The sequence below is a fragment of the Triticum dicoccoides genome, chromosome 4B (genome assembly GCF_002162155.2).
Source record: "Triticum dicoccoides isolate Atlit2015 ecotype Zavitan chromosome 4B, WEW_v2.0, whole genome shotgun sequence".
In the NCBI taxonomy this organism is placed as follows: Eukaryota; Viridiplantae; Streptophyta; class Magnoliopsida; order Poales; family Poaceae; genus Triticum; species Triticum dicoccoides.
In genome coordinates, this window is record NC_041387.1 from 545,697,641 (window position 1) to 545,710,235 (window position 12,595).

The window sequence follows — 12,595 nt, forward strand, 5'->3', positions numbered from 1 at the left end:
ATGAGGGTTAGTTGATCCAAATATAATATCATCAACATAAATTTGACATACAAATAATTCTCCATTAACCCTTTTAGTAAAAAGTGTAGAATCAATTTTCCCAATTTCAAAGCCTTTTTCAATAAGGAACTTGGTTAAGCATTTATACCAAGCTCTAGGAACTTGTTTAAGACCATGAAGAGCTTTGCGAAGTTTATAGACATGATTGGGTTTCTTAGGATTAATAAAGCCGGGAGGTTGTTTAACATAAACTTCCTCCTCTATTTCACCATTTAGAAAAGCACTTTTAATGTCCATTTGGTACAAGGTGATATCATGGTGATTAGCATAGGCAAGTAAGATGCGAATGGACTCAAGTCTAGCAACGGGAGCATAAGTCTCACCATAGTCCACACCTTCGACTTGTGTGTAGCCTTGGGAGATGAGACGTGCTTTGTTGCGAACTAATTGCCCATCTTCATCTTGCTTGTTGCGAAACACCCGTTTGGTACCGATGATGTTGTGGTTGTCGTCGGGCTTCTCAACCAATGTCCAAACTTGATTTCTCTCAAAGTTGTGTAGCTCTTCATGCATAGCATTTATCCAATCCGGATTTCTCAATGCTTCTTCGACCTTCATAGGTTCAATGCTGGAGATGAATGAATAGTGTTCACAAAAGTTAGCTAAACGAGTTTTAGAGCGAGTGATTCTCCCGGTTTGGATATCATTGTAGATTTGCTCGACGGGATGGTCTTTAGCAATTCTTGCTCAAACTCGTGAAAGCTTTTGCTTGGGTCTTGGTTGATCATTTTCTTCATCTTGTCCTTCTTCTTCTTGGCCTTCTTCATTATTGGCGTTGCCGTTCTCTTGTCGTGGTGGAGAAGGAGGTTGTTGACGTTCTTGATGTACTTCCTCATTTTCTGCATCTTGGTGTGTCCCACTTGTGGATGCTTCCGTATAAACTCTTGGTTCACCTTGTCGTGAAGTAGAAGCTTCCACTTGGACGGACGAGGTACTCTCCTTCACTTCCGTTGGACGAATCTTGCCAATAGACAAGTCTTGGATTGCTTCCGAGGGGTCTTTGTCTCCTACATTAATTGGCAATTGCTATACTTGCGAGCCGTTAGATTCATCAAACTTCACATCTACCGTCTCTTCAACCTTTCGGGTGAAATTGTTGTAGACACGGTATGTGTGAGAGTTTGAGCCATAACCAAGTAGGAAACCTTCATGAGACTTAGGAGAAAATTTAGAACGACGATGCTTATCAAGAATGTAACACTTTGATCCGAATACTCGAAAGTATCCAACTTGGGGTTTGTTACCGGTGAGGAGCTCGTATGCCGTCTTGCTGAGTAGCTTGTGAAGATACAAGCGATTTGTTGCATGACAAGCTATCTCAACCACTTCTGCCCAAAAGTGCTTTGGTGTCTTGTACTCATCAAGCATCGTTCTTGCCATTTCGATGAGCGTCCGGTTATTCCTCTCAACAACTCCATTTTGTTGAGGTGTGTACGTAGCCGAGAACTCATGTGAAATCCCTTCTTCATCAAGAAAGGTGTCCACATTTGCATTCTTCAACTCCGTTTCGTTGTCGCTGCGAACCTTCTTGATCTTCACTTCAAACTGATTTTGAGCCTTCCTGGCGAAGTTTTTGAAGATCTTTTGGACCTGCGATTTGTCATCGAGAAAGAACACCCACGTAAATCTTGAAAAATCATCAACTATAACTAGACCAAAAGAATTTCCACCGAGACTTTTGTAAGTGTTGGGACCAAAGAGATCCATGTGAAGTAGCTCAAGTGGCCTCCTTGTGGTCATGATGTTCTTCACGGGATGCCTTCCTCCAACCTGTTTACCTGCTTGACAAGCACTGCAAAGTCTATCCTTATCAAATATGACATTGTTAACACCAAGGATATGATTCCCTTTAATAAGCTTGTCAAGGTTTCTCATGCCAATGTGACCTAGTCGTCTATGCCATAACCAACCTTTAGAGGATTTAGTAATGAAGCAAGTTCTAGGTTGAGCCTTTTTAGTGAAATCAACAATGTAAAGATCACCTCTACGTATATCGGTAAAGACCATTTTATGATTGTCTCTACGAAACACTTGGCAATCTACTTCAGTAAATAGGACATTGAATCCGAAATCAGCAAGTCTAGATACTGAAAGTAAGTTGTAGCCAAGAGATTCAATGAGCTAACATTCTGAATGGAGCTATCATGTGAGATGGCCACCTTACCGAGGCCAACCACCTTACCCTTTGAGTTGTCACCGAAAGTGACATACTTTCGAGGACCATCATTTTCAGCAAGCTCATGAAACATGTCTTTATCTCCGGCCATGTGATCGATACATCAACTGTCTAGAACCCATTCCTTTCCTCCTGCCATATATCCCCGAAGATTTGCCATAAGACCAAAGTGTCTCATTGCATCATCGAGATCAAAGTCATCATCACATCCTCATCATAGTATCCATGTCCAACATCATCATGTGGTGGATCAATTCCTAGTGAGAGTGATTCATTAGTATGAGTTTGACAATAATCTCCTCTATGAATTCTAGAAGCTTCGGAAATAATATCGCTAATAATTCCAACATTTCCTTTGGCACACATAAGATTTGTAAGTTCAAATAGACAATCACCAAACATAGGATCATTGGAATTCATCTTACTCAAGGCAATAGACTTATGAAGAATTTCATCCAGATTTTTCAAAGAATAATTAGGAAATCGTTCCTCAAGGAATTTCCATATAGTGTAGGCACACTCAAGAGTAGGCAGTTTTCCAATCAAGTTTCTAGGCAAGACTCTAGTGATAAGATTAACAGTTCTAACATTCCTAATCATGTCAATCGACTCATCAAGGGTAGGATGCATAGGATCAACATAAGGTGCACAAGGACTAGCAATGTACTTGTGTAAATTATATTGATTGAAAATTACAAGCATCTCATTTTTCCACTCATGAAAATATTCTCCATCAAGTATAGGCACTCGATGTCTAAGACTCCCCAAAGTAGACTCATCCATCTTCCTCCAATGGTGATTAAACCAAAGCAATGGAGACCAATGCTCTGATACCACTTGTAGCATCTTGAGAAGTAAGTCTAGAGGGGGGGGGGGTGATTAGACTACTTGACCAATTAAAAACTACGCCTTTTCCCAATTTTAGTCTTTGGCAGATTTTAGCTATCTTAGCACAAGTCAAGCAATCTTCACACAATTCAAGCAAGAATGCAAAGAGTATATCAACAGCGGAAAGTAAAGCATGCAACTTGCAAGAATGTAAAGGGAAGGGTTTGGAGATTTCAAACACAATTTGGAGACACGGTGATTTTTGAGCCGTGGTTCCGATAGGTGGTGCTATCGTACATCCATGTTAATGGTGACTTCAACCCACGAAGGGTAACCGTTGCGCGAGTCCACAGAGGGCTCCACCCACGAAGGGTCCACCAAGAAGCAACCTTGTCTATCCCACCATGGCCGTCGCCCATGAAGGACTTGCCTCACTAGCGGTAGATCTTCACGAAGTAGGCGATCTCCTTGCCCTTACAAACTCCTTGGTTCAACTCCACAATCTTGTCGGAGGCTCCCAAGTGACACCTAGCCAATCTAGGAGACACCACTCTCCAAGAAGTAACAAATGGTGTGTTGATGATGAACTCCTTGCTCTTGTGCTTCAAATGATAGTCTCCCCAACACTCAACTCTCTCTCACAGTATTTGGATTTGGTGGAAAGAAGATTTGAGTGGAAAGCAACTTGGGTAATGCTAGATATCAAGATTCATATGGTAGGAATGGAATATCTTGGCCTCAACACATGAGTAGGTAGTTCTCTCTCAGAAATGGTAAATTGGAAGTGTAGGTTTGTTCTGATGGCTCTCTCCACGAATGAAGAGGAGGTGGAGGGGTATATATAGCCTCCACACAAAATCTAACCGTTACACACAATTTACCAATCTCGGTGAGACCGAATCAACAAACTCGGTCAGACCGATTTAGTAAACAATGTGACCGTTAGGATTTTCGGCGGGACCGATACGCAACTTGGTAGGACTGATATGATTAGGGTTAGGGCATAACGTAATCTTGGTGAGACCGATTACGCAAACTCGGTGAGACCGATTTTGGTAATAAGCTAACCAAAGAGTTGGTCAGGCAAACTCGGTGGGACCGATTACACAAACTCGGTAGGACCGATTTTGGTAATAAGTTAACCAGAGAGTTTGCATTGTAATCTCGGTAGTACCGATTGCTCAAACTCGGTGAGACCGATTTTGATAATAGACATACACAGAGAGATTACAATCCCATCTCGGTGAGACCGAGATCCCTATCGGTGAGACCGATTTGCCTAGGGTTTGTGGCAGTGGCTATGACATCTGAACTCGGTGGTGCCGGATAGAAAGAATCGGTGGGGCCGAGTTTGACTTTAGGTTTAGGTCATATGTGGATATGGGAAAGTAGTTGAGGGCTTTGGAGCATATCACTAAGCACTGTGGAGCAAGAAACTCATTAAGCAACACCTCATCCCTCCTTGATAGTATTGGCTTTTCCTATAGACTCAATGTGATCTTGGATCACTAAAACACAAAATGCAAGGTCTTGATCTTGAAGCTTGAGCCAATCCTTTGTCCTTATCATCTTGAAGGGGTTCCACATCCTTTAGTCCATGCCACTCCATTGTTGAACTTATCTGAAACATACTAGATAAAAGTGTTAGTCCAACAAGAGATATGTGGACATTAATTACCAAAACCATCCAGGGAGCACTTGTGCTTTCAGTCGATCAGCCGCTCGCCTGTGCGTTTCTCCGGCAACTTGCCGCAACGAGCTACAAATAGGTTTTTCCATCCCCAGTGCCGGTGTGGACTCTGGTGTCGGCTTCGGCGTCAGCCATGATGCCAGCGGCCATAGAAGAGGTGGCGGCAGCGATGGCAAAGGTGGCGGCGACCGTGCCGGAGGGTGCGGTGGCCAAGGTGGTGGTGTGAGGTGCGAAGGAGGAGCGGAGTTTTCTGAAGCACCCTTCTGATAATGTGTTATCCGTGCATCAACTCCTTGATGTGTGCTCTTCGTCGCCGTCCCTCTGGCCTCACCACCCATTACTCCACTGTCAAGTGTCACGATGGAAGCCTAGTACACATGACAAATTAAGATCAGAACTCTGCGTGAGTATCAGATCAGCTCAACTGATTACTCAGTTACAGGGGTCATGAGGATACTGACAAAAAATGCATTTGAAGAAACTAGATTGTTCTCTAAGCGTCCTAAGAATCAGTAGAGATAAATGTGCAGCAACCAGACTGCGTGCTGTTCACCATAATCTCTCATCACTGGAGACCACACAACATGCTAATGAAAACCGAACAAGAATGGTGCAACAGAATGGCAGTCGTGTGCATCAACACTGATACTATACTAACTTAGACACTTAAGCTAATCATGTGCTAGCAGAAACAAGAGACCTAGCAAATATTCAACATCAGGTTCATGAACCAATCACCATAGCAACATCATAGGGCTGACCTAGCTACTGACAATTTGCTTGCTAAACTATTATCGCTGCAGGTTGTCGCTGCTCACGGGGAAAGTACATGGTGATCAAAACCCCAGGAGTTACCAAAGTCACCGAGCATAGGTGGGCTACGCCGTGCCTGAGCTAGTCTTGGATGGGGGTTTACTACACCATTGTCGACTGCCTAAAGCTCCAGGTATGTCTGTATGTGTACTGACCGACAACGACGCCTGTATGGGAGATGGCGCATCACGCCGACCTCGAGCCCTCCATCAGGCAACTCATGTGCGAAAACCTCCAAAACAGAGAGAAGTCTTGGGTCCTGGACGATCCCAGGAGAAGAAACCATCGATGGAGAAGTGATCCCGTGAATGGGACTCTAACAATGAAGATGATGATGACACCAATGTCACGGAAGAAGAAGGCAACGGCGTCACCTTAGGCAGGTACATTGGCTGGTTGTATTTCTTGGGGTACCATCCTTGCAAGGAGATCGTCTTCTTGGGCCACCAGTACGAGCCTTGCGCCTATGCCTACTACCTGAGCACTTCCAAGCTTGAGTACCTTGGTGATCTTTTGCTGGTACCAAGGGATGAGTGTTTTCCCGCTTGCGTGCAGGAGTCGTATGTGTATACCCCGTGGAGGATTGGCCTTCTTTATGATGAGAATGGTGTCTCTATTAATCTGAGTAAATGGGTTTCATAAGCTAGGTAGCTAATGAAACAATATTAGTGAGACATGGAGTAGTATAGAAGGAGTTGGAGAATAAAATAAATGAACTGTGGAACTCTTTTGTACTACATTTAAACTAGCCTTTACAATGATGTAATCGCCAAGTGGAACCAGTGCTTTTACATATGTAGATGTACTTGCTGAAATTACTCTGCATAATAAGTTTACAATGCTACACATGTTTGCACTGAGACAGTGAGGTTACTAGAACTGCAGAAATCATATATGGAGGTAGAACGTATGTCAGACAGAATATACAAGGAGGAGGATGGCGACCGAGGTGACTCGGGGGGCGCCCGCGGTGACTGCGGCGAGCCGTCCGCCGGTGCCCATAGAACCTTCTACGAGGCAGGTCGGGGGCGGTTCTGGGTCCTAGCGGCGTTGGACGACGAGGAAGACAACGACATGGATCTCACCGGCGGATCACCAGGCGAATACTCACCCATGCCCTCCGACAAGATCTGCGAAGCATTCAGCCCTGGTTACTCGGAAGAGGAGGTGGCCACGTTGGTTGACGATGTTGTGCCGGGCGACGATCTGGCGTGGATTGGACTGCATCCGGATGAGGGGGTGGAGGTTGTTCACCGGATTGTTCACTGGAGGACGGCGGTGACGGCGATCCGGCCATGGAAAGGGCCTCTACCTAAGGTATGCATCCAACCTCTAACTCTTTCAGATTTCATTCAGAAAGATACATGGACTCGTGTTGTATGCAAGAAGAACAAGAAGAAAGGAAGGCCGGAGGCGGCACTGACGGCGCCGGAGAACAACACGGCGGCTGTGATCCGGGCGGCTAGGGTTGCACGTTTGAATTTGCTCTTGGGCTGGGCAAGCGATGTGAAGGACGGGCCGACTGTGAGCCCATGTGTGGGTATGAGGCCCAACATGGGGGAGCAGAGGAGGGGCTTGCTGGACCGGAATTGAATGGGCATGTGGCCCATGCAAATCTAATCGAGCAGCCTGGGTATGCCGTCTCTTGCACGAGACGCGATCATCGTGATCGTTCTCGTTCTCGACAGCCGTCGCCTAGGGTTCTTTCTCGTGTGGCTGCTCCTGGTTTCCCTCGGTGTGGAATTGGATGGGCTGTGTGTATCCCTACCCTCACCATGGTGGGCGAGGAACCGCTCCGCCGGGACCGAAGGAGGCGGGAGCGACCGGTTCTCTGCCAGCCGGCCGGGGGGTGGCGCCTCCTCCGGTCCGTAGGCAGCCTGCTGCTGCAGTCGGCGCAGGTCCGGGCCGTGCAGCAGTAATCCCACCTAGGCAGCGGCCAGCGGGGGCCGGAGGGCTTGCTCCGGGAGGCCGGGGTGGCGTGGCCACGCTGGGGCAGCGCCCGCCCGTTGCTGCTGTGCCCTTGCAGGCTGCGGCAGGCCGAGGGGCGGGTTCTTTGGGACCTCGGCCGCCGACACCAGTGGCAATCGCCGGGGCACAACAAAAGCAGACACAGGCTGTGGTGTTGCAAGCTCGTGCTCCACCTCCCCATGTTGCTACCAGACTGGCTCAGATGCGCGCTGGACCAACACATTCGGCTCCGCCGCAGCAAGTGCGCGATGGGGGACCTGGTGCTGGGGGTGCGCTGGGGGTGGGGCAGGAGGCTTCTCCCCAAACGGGGTGTCCCAGGAGGAGGTCATCGCCTTTGGCGGGATTCCAGATCCTGTCTCTGAGGGCAGACGGATGAGCTGTCACCTTTAGGACCAGACGGACGTTGATGATATGCAGATCAGGTGCGCCATGCGGGCGGCCAAGCTTCATGACCTTGAGGTCACTACAGGTATGTCAGTCAACACTTCTAATTCGATTTTGCATTTTTCTAATGATGAGACAATGCATAATGCCAACGAGTTAGGAGTTTCACTAGGTAGTAATGATAGTGAGATTTCTAAATCTGTTAATGAAATTTTGGACCTAGAAGCGGAACGCGCCTCAGAGTTAATTCGAAACTTAGCAGCGGTTAAACCTATGAATGATTTAGATATTGACGCCTTGGGAGTCCGGGTGCTTGAGTCGTTTTGTGCGGATCTTGCCCCATCTAATGCTGAGACGGAGGAGGTCGATAGTTGTTTACCTCTGGAGGAGAGTGCCCCGATAGAGGGTCAGGAGGGCGGTTCTGAGGATCCCGGTTGTGAGGACCGGGGGAGGACCAGAACAAGCCTAAGCGAAAGTGGAGGCGTAAGATATATCCTGCATTCGCGGTGCGCAGAAGTGCTAGGGTAAGAACAAACAAAAAATTCCACGATGAACTATGAGAGGCATCTTTTGGAATAGCAGAGGTCTTACGGACTTGGCTAAAAGAAGGTTTCTAGCTGATGCTTCGATTGAATATAAACTTGATTTTATTGCCCTCTCCGAGACTGGAAGGGATAATTTCTCTCCTCAATTTTTGAGGACTCTTTCGGGTGGTGTCGATTTTGATTGGCATTGCCTTCCCCCAAGAGGAAGATCTGGGGGGATCTTACTAGGAGTGAGATGTGATACGTTGGAAGTCCGTAGTGTGGTCATGGGTGACTTCGCGGTTAAATTTAGGGTCAGATCAAAAGCAGATGGTTTTAATTGGGCACTAGTTGCGGTGTATGGTGCCGCACAGCCGGAATTCAAACCCGACTTCTTGGCAGATCTCGTTTGTATTTGTGGTTCCGAACAGATACCAATCCTGGTTGGGGGCGATTTTAATATCATTAGATGGAGAGAAGAAAAGAACAATGATAATTTTGACACCAAGTGGTTGTTTATGTTCAACACCATCATTGAAAGCTTGGATCTTAGAGAGATAGAGCTTTATGGGAGAAAATTTACTTGGGCTAATACCTTGCAAAATCCGACGTATGAGAAGTTAGATCGAGTACTAGCGAGCGTTGACTGGGAACAAAAATTCCCATTGGTCACAGTCCAAGCCATATCTCGAGGGATATCTGACCACACCCCCTTGCTAGTTGACTCGGGAGAGGCAACACATGTGGGTAATAAAAATACCTTCTCTTTCGAACTTGCATGGTTTGAAAGAGAAGGTTTCCTGGATCTGATAGCCAGGGAATGGGCGATAGATGGAGGAGGCAGATCGTTGATACGTCTCCAACGTATCTACTTTTCCAAACACTTTTGCCCTTGTATTGGACTCTAACTTGCATGATCTGAATGAAACTAACCCAGACTGACGCTGTTTTCAGCAGAACTGCCATGATGTTATTTTATGTGTAGAAAAGAAAAGTTCTCGGAATGACCTGCAAATCCACGGAGGCACTTTTTGGAATTAATAAGAATTTCTGGGCGAAATAAATACACCAGGGGGCCCAGGGCCTGTCCACGAGACAGGGGGGCGCCCCCCTATCTCGTGGGCCCCCTGGACCTCCACTGACCTCAACTCCAACTCTATATCTTCCGTCTCGGGGAGAAAAGAATCAGAGAGAAAGTTTCATTGTGTTTTACGACACGGAGCCGCCCCCAAGCCCTAATCTCTCTCGGGAGGGCTGATCTGGAGTCCGTTTGGGGCTCCGGAGAGGGGGATTCGTCGCCTTCGTCATCATCAACCATCCTCCATCACCAATTTCATGATGCTCACCACCGTGCGTGAGTAATTCCATCGTAGGCTTGCTGGACGGTGATGGGTTGGATGAGATTTACCATGTAATCAATTTAGTTTGGTTAGGGTTTGATCCCTAGTATCCACTATGTTCTGAGATTGATGTTGCTATGACTTTGCTATGCTTAATGCTTGTCACTAGGGCCCGAGTGCCATGATTTCAGATCTGAACCTATTATGTTTTCATGAATATATGTGTGTTCTTGATCCTATCTTGCAAGTCTATAGTCACCTATTATGTGTTATGGTCCGACAACCCCGAAGTGACAATAATCGGGATACTTCTCGGTGATGACCGTAGTTTGAGGAGTTCATGTATTCACCATGTGTTAATGCTGGTCTGGTTCTCTATTAAAAGGAGGCCTTAATATCCCTTAGTTTCCACTAGGACCCCGCTGCCATGGGAGGGTAGGACAAAAGATGTCATGCAAGTTCTTTTCCATAAGCACGTATGACTATTTACGGAATACATGCCTACATTACATTGATGAATTGGAGCTAGTTCTATGTCACCCTATGTTATAGCTATTACATGAGGAATCACATCCGACATAATTATCCATCACTGATCCATTGCCTACGAGCTTTTCATATATTGTGCTTCGCTTATTTATTTTTTCGTTGCTACTGTTACAATCACTACAAAACACCAAAAATATTGCTATTACTATCTTTACCTTTTACCACTGTTACCATCACTATAATACTACTTTGCTACTAAACACCTTGCTGCAGATACTAAGTTATCCAGGTGTGGTTGAATTGATAACTCAACTGCCAATACTCAAGAATATTCTTTGGCTCCCCTTGTGTCGAATCAATAAATTTGGGTTGAATACTCTATCCTCGAAAGCTGTTGCGATCCCCTACACTTGTGGGTTATCAAGACTAATTTCTGGCACCGTTGCCGGGGTGCATAGCTCTATTCTCTGAGTCACTTGGGATTTATATTTGTTGATCACTATGAAGAACTTGAAAGACGCTAAAACCAAGATTTTGCCCTCAACTACGAGGGGAGGTAAGGAACTGCCATCTAGCTCTGCACTAGATTCTCCTTCCATTATTAATAAGCTTGCGACACCTAAACCTGCTACTGCTATGAATTCTGATATGTCGCATGTTATCGATGATGCCACTTCTGCTTTGCATGATACTTATGATGAAACTACTTCTGTGTGTGATACTACTGTGCCATTAGGTGAATTTCTCGATGAACAATTTGCTAGGGCTAGAGAGAATGAAATTACTGAAGATGCTATTATTGATGATAGTGATGATGAAAATTCTCCCAATGATTATGTATTGCCTGTTGTTCCTGAGGGTTATGTTATGATTAAAGAAGCTGCTGAAGCTATTTTTGCTTGCAAAGATAGATATGATCTTAAGAAACTATTAGCTAATTGGAAGCAGCAATCTCTTAATGCTAAAATGAAACCTGACCCTACTTTTGCTACTTCACCTATCTGTGTTACTAATAAGGATTATGAATTCTCTGTTGATCCCGAAATTATTACTTTGGTAGAATCCGATCCTTTTTATGGCCTTGAATCTGAAACTGTTGTGGCACATCTTACCAAGTTAAATGATATAGCTACCCTGTTTACTCATGATGAGAAGTCTCTCTATTTTTATATCCTTAAGATATTTACGTTCTCATTAAAGGATGATGCTAATACTTGGTATAATTCTCTTGCTCCTGGTTGTGTGTGTAGTCCCCAGGATATGATTTATTACTTCTCTGCTAAATATTTCCCTGCTCATAAGAAACAAACTGCCTTGCGGGAAATATACAATTTTGTGCAAATTAAAGAAGAGAGTCTCCACAAGCTTGGGGGAGGCTTCTCCGACTACTTAATGCTTTGCCTCATCATCCACTTAAGAAAAATGAAATACTTGATATCTTCTATAATGGACTAACCGATGCTTCCAAGGACTACTTGGATAGTTGTGCTGGTTGTGTTTTCAGGGAAAGAACAGTCGACGAAGCTGAGTTACTATTGAATAATATGTTGACTAATGAAAATAACCGGACTCTCCCTGAGCCAATTCCTGAACCAATTGAGCCAACTCCTGAGCCTATTCCTAAACCCACTCCGTAGAAGAGAGGTGTTCTATTTCTCAGTCCTGAAGATATGCAAGAGGCAAAGAAATCAATGAAAGAAAATGGTATTAAAGCTGAAGACGTTAAGAATTTACCTCCTATTGAAGAAATACATGGTCTTAATATACCGCCTGTTGAAGAAACACATTGTCTGGATAACCCGACACAGGTAGTAAAGGTAAATTCTCTCTATAGATATGATAAAGATGAAATCCCTTCTACTAAATTTCATAGCCCTTGCTTAGATGAATTTGATGATTTCATGAATAGACAAGCAAATTTCAATGATTACGTTAGTAGACAATTGAAGAATAATGCTTATACAATAGTACGCTCGAATGATTATGTATCTAGAGTTAAAGGTGAACTTAAACTCACTAGTAAACATGCTTCCATGATTGCTACTCAAGCTGAACAAGTACTTAACGCTCAGAATGAATTGCTTGCTGAATTAAATAATAAAAATGACTTTGCTGTTAGAGTGGCTACAAGAACTGGTAGAATGACTCAGGAACCTTTGTAGCCTGCAGGCCACCCTAAAAGAATTAAACAAGATTCTCAGAATAATAATCTAGATGCTCCTAGTTCTTCTAAGAAGAAGAAAAAGAAGAATGATAGAACTTTGCAAACGTCTAGTGAACCTAATGAAGAAATACCTGAGAATCCTAATAATACTTCTATCTC